General features: G+C 50.9%; 2 protein-coding genes across 2 annotated transcripts in view; one reads left to right on the top strand and one right to left on the bottom strand.

Moving 5' to 3' along the window:
• ALDH16A1 (aldehyde dehydrogenase 16 family member A1) overlaps nucleotides 1-8,227 on the bottom strand; it is a 23,047-nt gene that overhangs the window by 12,838 nt on the left and 1,982 nt on the right. The gene's annotated exons all lie outside the window — the stretch shown is intronic.
• The window catches only part of PIH1D1 (PIH1 domain containing 1), a 6,886-nt gene continuing 6,560 nt past the window's right edge, over nucleotides 7,902-8,227 (top strand). Inside the window, exon 1 of the mRNA XM_006160153.3 lies at nucleotides 7,902-8,018. The gene's annotated coding sequence lies outside the window, so the exon portion shown is untranslated. The remainder of the gene's footprint in view (nucleotides 8,019-8,227) is intronic.

The raw sequence follows: 8,227 nt of genomic DNA on the forward strand, positions 1-8,227 counted from the left end.
CTAGCTCGTTTGTTGGAGGCTGAATTATTAGTAGAAAATCTTCATTCCCTTAAAAATCTAGTTCATAGTAGTCATGTGGAACCTTGTCCTGAAGGCCCGTGGCTTCTTCTCAGGCCCTATTTCTTTTTGTAAATAATTATTTTATTTAACTGTATTTATTTATTTTTAACACGACCAGAGAGGAATAGAGTGATAGAGAGAAAGAGAAAGAGAGAAAGCAAGCTGCCAGGTTCAAGACTCAAACCATGGTCAAGCCATGTGGAAGTCCAGCATCCTTAACCACCATGCCACCTGCTGGCCCCATTTTTAATTCTATTTAACTGCCTGAGGGCATGTGCACACACTAGACCCGAAAAAGGGAGAAAGTATATCTCAATGGGGCACGGTCAGGCCACATCCTCTTCTCTCGTGTCTCCTCCCTGCCAAGGTTTCAGGCATGTGTGCATGCACACCACATGCCTGCATGCACACCACATGCCTGCATACACACCACATGTGTGCATGCATGCACACATGCCTGCATGCATGCACATATGCCTGCGTGCACGCACACAAGCCTGCATGCCCCCACACAGGCCTGCATGCCCACACATACGCCTGCATGCACACACACAAGCCTGCATGCACACCTGTATGCACATATGCCTGCATGCATGTACACATGCCTGCGTGCACGCACACATGCCTGGGGAGTTTTCCAAGCCACTGGAGCCAGGATTTGAACAGCAATTGGCCGTGTGGGACCTGGCTCCCCATGCAGTCATTAACTGCTGCGCTTCTGGGCTGGCCCCGAACTCCATTTCTTTTCACAGCTGAATAAAAACTCCGCTGTATGGACAGGCCACATTCTGTTTACTCGAACGAGTGACAGCATTCGGGCTGTCCTGTCTTCTGCCACTGCGATGCTGTTACAAGTTTTCGCCCAGGGAATTTGTTTGAACACGTTCTCACTTTCGGGGGCATATACCTGAGTGGAACTGTGGAGTCTAACTTGCTGCTGTTCCCTCAGTAGCCACACTAGTGTACATCCTTACCAGAAATTGGTAATTCATGTGGATGTCTTGTTGCCTTTTTTTTTTTTTTTTTTAAAGATTTTTGCCACAGGGAGTCTGTGTTCAGAGAGACAGAGAGGGAAAGTAAGCTGCCAGGTATGGGATTTGAACTGTGGTCAGCCATGTGCGAATCCAGGGCCCTTAAACACCATGCCACCTGCCGGCCGTTGGCAAAGATCTTTTATTTTTTTTTAAAGAATTATTTTATTTAACTTTATTTATTTGTTTATTTTAATTTGACCAGAGAGGAACAGAGTGAGAGAGAAAGAGAGAGGGAAAGTGAGAAAGCAAGCTGCCAGGTCCATGACTCGAACTGCGACCAGCCACATGGGAGTCCAGAGCCCTTAACCACCACGCCACCTCCAGGACCCTGGCAAAAATCTTAAAAAGGAAAGAAAGAAAGGAGACCAGCAGTTAGTGTAATGGCTATGTCGCTGGACTCCCATGTAGTCGACTGCAGTTCGTGTCCCGGACCTGGTGGCTTGAAACTCACGCCAGGTGCGTGTGCGTGCGTGCCCAAGATCCCGGGAGGAGAATGGAGGAGAAGGGATTGCGGCGTGACCATCCCCCCTGGGGGGTGATTTCTCGCGTTCTGTCTCTTTGTCTCTCTCTGTCTTTCTGGAAAGGGCACGTGCCCTATATAAAAAAAAAAAGAAAGCAAGAAAGAAAAGGAAAGGCGGACCAGCAGGTGGTGTAATGGCTATGTCACTGGACTCCCATGTAGTTGACCGCGGTTCAAGTCCCGGACCTGGTGGTTTAAACTCATGCCAGGTGCGTGTGTGTGCATGCCCAAGATCCCAAGAGGAGAATGGAGGAGAAGGGACTGTGGCGTGGCCATTCCCCCTGGGGGGTGATTTCTCGTTTTCTGTCTCTCTCTGTCTTTTTGGTGAGCGCACGTGCCCTATAGCAAGGAAAATAAAAAAGAGAGAGAGAGAGAGAGAGAAAGAAAAACAAAGGCAATGACGACCCCAGTTAGTCCACTGTACCTGGACCGGGAAGACTAGGAATATGCCATAAATATGCAGCGGGAAGCCAAAGCCTGGTCTTCCCAAGTTCCCTTCATTCTTTACTAATTGCCAGAGGGCGTGTGCTCGCCCAAGAGACCAAGCAGGAGAAAGCACTCGCTCCCAGCGGGGCGTGCCCCTTCTCCTCCATGTCTGCCCTGCTGGGATCTGGTGCATGCACGTATGGCCAGCCTGTATGTCAAGCCAACATGGCTGGGATTTGAACCGTGGTTCATCATGTGGGATGTAGCTCCCTTAGCCAACAGGCCATGGGGACAGTCCTACTATTCTTTTTCTTTAATGAGAGACAGAGCACAGGAGGGACAGAGAAGGAGGTGAGAGAGGACAAATAGGGACTGCTGGCAGGGTGCTCCTCTGTCCCGCTCGGCCTCCCTTAGTCCCTGGAGGGACTGCAGGCTCCTGTCACCATGGCAGGCCTCGTCTAGGCGGTCTCCCACAGGGTCCCCGCAGTACGAAGTGGCACCTTTCCACCTGCACCATCGTCACTGGGTGTGTCCCTGGCCAGAACCCCAGAATAATGCCCACGAGACAAGGCGAGCCGGATGTGTTTCTCTTAGAGATACAGGCCTTCTAAGCTGGGGGTTTCCGAACCCACTCATGGGATCTGCTCCCTCCCGTTGCAGCGGCTGTCGTGGGGGAGCAGTGTGCACACCCCACTGAGACAGAGCCTGATGCCGCCTGCCTGGTGTGGCCTATCGGGCAGGAAGCAGCTGAGCCTGGGGCACGTGCATTCACGAGGCCGAGGGGGCGTGGCAGCGGCGGCCCTGGAGTTGGGGGTGAGACCTTAGCCAGGGACTTGCGACAGGAGGGGACTTCAGTACGATTGTAGAGGGCCAGCCCTATGGTCTGGTGGGTCAAGGAGCTGGATACCACACGGTCCACACTTCCAATCTCAGCCCAGGCAAAACACGCAGGTGCACGCACCCGCCTCCCCTCTCTCTCTGGCAGTGCACACGCCCTCTGGTGATTGAGAAAAAGTCCCTAGAAAATGAAATTAAAATACAAGTTTATTCGAACCAGTAGATAGCATAGCGGTTACATTGTTGGACTCCCATGTAGTGAACCATGGTTTGAGCCCAGGACCCGGCAGGTTAAAACTCAGACCAGGCACATGTGGGTGCATGCCCAAAATCCTGACAGGAGAGGAGAAGTGGGGAGAAGGGATTGCGGTGTGGTCATCTCCTCAGGGGGTGATTTCTTGCTTTGTCTCTCTTTCTGTCTCTCCAGCAAACGCACATGCCCTAAAGCAAAAATTTCTCAAAAAAACCCCCGAGTTTACTTAGGTGCAAAAACATTTGAAATCCAGGCATGAGTTTCCGTAATACACATGTCCCGTGACCTCTAAGACACCCCTCACACTCTTTGCCCTTACTAAGCCACCTGGAAGATAGAGGTAACCAGGGCCCCTCATGCAGGGGCTGGCTGCAAGGTGCAATAGTGATGTGTTACTCAAAGCAAGCCAGATCCCACATGGTGATGGCGGTTCAAATCCCCAGTCCGGTTTGCGAGAAACAGGCAGAGCACGTGGCGAGTGCCTAAGACCTAACAGGGGGAGTGCTGCAGGAAGGGGGCCGTGGGTGACCAGGCTCCATGGAGGGGCCATTCCTCTCTCTTGCTCTTGAGTGTGCTCAGCTCTTGCATGAATAAATGAAACATAAATTTATATATATATATATATACACATATACATATATATATATCACTGGACTCCCACATGGTGGACTGCAATTCAAGTCCTGGACCCGGTGGCTTCAAACTCACTCTGGGTGCGTGTGCATGCGTGCGTGCCCAAGATCCCCAGAGGAGAACAGAGGAGAACAGACTGCGGCGTGGCCATTCCCCCAGAGGGTGATTTCTCACTTTCTGTGTCTCTGTCTTACTCTGTCTCTCTGGCGAGTGTACACACCCTAGAGCAGAAAAATCTCTCAAAACAAAACAGAAACATGTTACCCACCCGTGGAAGTATCACTTTAGTACTTGCCATTGATCTTTCTTTCTTTCTTTCTTTCTTTCTTTCTTTCTTTCTTTCTAAGGTTTTTGTCATAGTGCATGTGCACTTGCCGGGAAGAGACAAGAGAGGAAAAGTGAGAAATCCCCCCCAGGGAGGATGGCCATAATACTGCGATCCCTTCTCCTCCGATCTCCTCTTGGGATTTTGGGAACACATGCACACGCACCTAGCATGACTTTCAAGTCACCAGTTCTTGAACCACGCAGCTGGCTGTGGGGGATCCAGTGTCTTAACCTCCATGCCACCCACTGAACAAAAGAGACATTTTTATACCTGTATGTAAACTGGGCATCTGAGGATTTTTTTCTATTTCTTTTATTTATTTATTATTATCATAATCTTGTTTATATTACATTGAATTGCATATAACTTTACAGTGTATTACATTGCTTTTTCAAAAGGGAATGCCATGCATGTCAGTCAATACTGAGACATTAAAACCCCCACTTCGGGACCAGCAGTTAGCATAATGGCTATGTCGCTGAACTCCCATGTAGTTGACCACGGTTCGAGTCCTGGACCCGGTGGCTTAAACTCATACCGGGTGCATGTGCATGCGTGCCCAAGATCCCGAGAGGAGAATGGAGGAGAAGGGATTACAGCATGGCCATCCCCCCTGAGGGGTGATTTCTCACTTTCTATCTCTCTCTGTCTGTCTGGCAAGCGCATGCGCCCTATAGCACAAACTTCTTTTTCTTCTTCTTCTTCTTCAAAAAAAGACAAAACCAAACCAAACCAAACAAAACAAACAAACAAACAAAAAATAATCCCACTTCATCATTCAATATCGGCATCTGAGGATCTTAAAGGATGACTGTTAACATTAGGGGCTGGCAGGTGGCGTGGTGGCTAAGGGAGCTGGACTTCTACATGGCCAACCATGGTTTGAGTCCTGGATCTGGAGGCTTGTTTTCTCAATTTCCCTCTCCCTCCCCCACTCCCTGGGTGTGTGTGTGTGTGTGTGTGTATGTATGTGTCTCTGGAAATATTAAAATAATAAATAAGGTTAAATAAAAATATATTTTTTTGGAGAGGTTTTTGCTATAAGTCGCGTGCGCTCGCCAGAGACAGAGAGACAGAAAGCAAGAAATCACCCCCTACAGGGGATGGTCACGCCGCAATCCATTCTCCTCCATTCTCCTTCGGGATCTTGGGCACGCACGCACACGTGCCCGGTGTGAGTTTTAAGCCACTGGGTCCGGGACTCAAACCGTGGTGGACTACGTGGGAGTCCAGCGACAAAGCCATTATGCTAACTGCTGGTCCCTAAGTAAAAATAATTCTTATAAAAAGGTTGTTAATATTAAATGTGATAAAATGGCAGCAGTCTGGTGGCAGAGATGGGGTACCCCGAGGGGAAAGGCTGTAGATCGAGAAAGGCTAGACAGAAAAGCAGGGGTCTGGCAGACGGAGTTCTCCAATGGGGATGCTACGTCCGGAGGCGTTCGTGTTTATTCCTTCCTAGGGGAGGTGCAGCTGCCGCGCTTTCTATACTGCCTGCGGCGTGGAGCACCTAGGCAAGCCTCTCCCGGCCTTCTCTGTCTAACACTCGCCGTCTTCTATCTGTACCGCCCAGCGGGAGATGGTGTCTTGCTTAGAGCTTTCCCGTTAGTGCAAAGACTGTGTCTACTGTAAGGCGCTCCCTGCAAAAGGCCCAGCGGTTATGTAACAACACGCATCCTTATCTGTTAGAAATACGGCCTCAGACATTTACGGGGAAATGACATGACAGCTGGGATTCATTTACATTATTCCGAATAAAAAAACAGAAGGGAACCGCCGACTGCTGAAGCAGAGTGATGGGTAAATGGGCGTTCATAACAAATATTATTTTGTGGAAGTGGAGAAGTCTCCCCCGCCCCCCCCAAATAGTCTCCCAAGCACATCCCCAGGCCACTGGCCAGCCACGTAAGTGTCAGGAGAGGGCCTGGCTTGGTGAAGAGCTCACGAGTCTGAAAAGGCAGCTGCTGTTGATTCCAGATGAGTCCCGTCAAGGAATTCGAGCCAAACTCTGCCAGCTTTTGGGAAATTCTATGTTCAAAAGAGGGTAATTTAGGATGTTTACATGGAATTGATTTTCCAGTAACTCATACTTTCAAAAATAAAGTTCAGGCCAAAGAAAACATGTTTGTTGGTTGAGTCTGGCTCACTGGTTGGAAGGTTGAGACCGTCACTGGTGGGAGTGTTACCAGGGATCCAGAACCCAAAGACTCAAGTTCGCACCTCGGTCTCGGCCCAACCGGGTGATGTGGCAGTTAGGGTGGCAGGCTCCCACATGGCCAACTATGCAGTTCGAGTCTCGCCCAGTGGCTTTGTTAAATATGCCAGGTGCATGTGCGTGCACGCCCAAAATTCTGAGAGGGAAATCCAGAGGTAAGGCAGTGTGGACTCCCCCGGGGGGTAATCTCTCACTTTCTCTGGCAAATGCACGTGCCCTACAGCAAAACCAAAACAGAAAAATCTCAGCCTCATTTTTTTGGTTGTTTTTAGGTTTTTGTCGTGGGGTGGGTACATCTGCTTACCAGAGAGAAAGAGAGGGAGGGAAAGTGAGAAATCACCCCAAGGGGGATGCCCGTGCCACAATCCCTTCTCCATTCTCCTTTTCGGCACACAAGCACGCGTCCAGTGTGATTTTCAAGCAGTCTGGTCCGGGACTAGAACTGCAGTCAGAGCACATGTGAGTCTAGCTCCTTACCTATCATGCCACCTACTGGCCTCATTTCTTTTTCTTGTTTCCTTAGGTTTCTTACAGGAGCAAGAGAGACAGAGAGACAGTACCCCCAACAAAGTCTTTTTTCTTTCTTTTTCTTGGAGAGGTTTTTGCTTTACAGAGAATGCACTTGCCAGAAAGACAGAGACAGAGAGACAGAAAGTTAGAAATCACCCCCCCCCCAGGGGGGAATGGCCACACGGCAATCCCTTCTCCATTCTCCTCTCTGGATCTTGGGCATGCACATGTGGTCGGTGTGCGTTTAAGCCACCGGGTCCAGGACTCAAGCCGTGGTCGACGACATGGGAGTCCAGTGACGCTAACTGCTGGTCCCGAAGCCTTGACAGCATGTTATACCCCCAGCCTCGGCAGCCCTGGATCACAGACATGCGTGCACCTAGTTTGTTCGTGGAGGTGCCTGGACTCGAATCGAGGCCCCCCGTCGGTCAGCCGTGGAGAGCGAGGCCACTGCTGTACCGTCTCAGCCTCACTTCTCTTGGGTTGTTAGCGTCTGTGGGCCACGGCCTCTTCCAGCCTCAGCGTGCTATCACTAAAATAATGACAATCCCCTCTCATGGGTGTTCTGGGGGTTCAGTGAGGCTGACACATAGAAAGCATCTAGTAAATGTGAGCTATTGTCACTTACTGCTATTTCAGGACATTCCATCTCTAACCACCCTGCCAGCGCAGGAATTCTCTGGACTTGGTCCCGGACTTTCCTGAGTCTCACTCCATTTCCTTTTTTAAAAAGATTTTATTTAACTTTACTCATTCATTCATTCATTCATTCATTCATTTGAATTTGAGCAGCTCTCCTCCACCCCTCCTCTCCACCGGCGCATCCCGCGCATCCCGCGCCAGGCTGGGCACCTATTAGTTGGACCATCCCTCTGGACTCCTGCCCTCTCCTTCGGTGCTGGAGAACCCGGCGGATCACAAGGCCCCAACAGGGCATTCTGAGCGGGCGGGGAGATGACAAGAAATTCGAGGCACCTACTTATCCAGAGGAGCCCCAGGAGGATTGCTAGGGACCCTGAGGAACCACGGGAGCCTCACGTGGATGTTAAGGGGCCCTGAAGCATCACGGGAGTCGCAGGGGATGTTCCCGAGGCGGTGGGTAATCACGGGAACTGCTGATGGGTTCTGAGTTCTCAGCGATCCCGAGAGCACATGAGCCCCGGGTGCTGGGGAATCACGGGGGCTCCACCGAGTTTCTGAAGGTAACTGGTGGTGGAGGGAGCCCCACAGCAATGCTGAGGGGAACACCGGGAGGAGCTCAGAACTACGGAGGCGAGAACTCCAGGGAGCACGGAGCATAACCGAGAGCGAAGAGGCAGCCGCGAAGGCTCATGGAAACGCCCCCACGGCTGGGTCCCAACGCGTGGCGGGAAGGTCGGGAGCTGAGCGGGGGGGAGCCGCCGAGCCGCCC

The sequence above is a fragment of the Tupaia chinensis genome, unplaced genomic scaffold (assembly GCF_000334495.1).
Source record: "Tupaia chinensis unplaced genomic scaffold, TupChi_1.0 Scaffold000673_1, whole genome shotgun sequence".
NCBI lineage: Eukaryota > Metazoa > Chordata > Mammalia > Scandentia > Tupaiidae > Tupaia > Tupaia belangeri.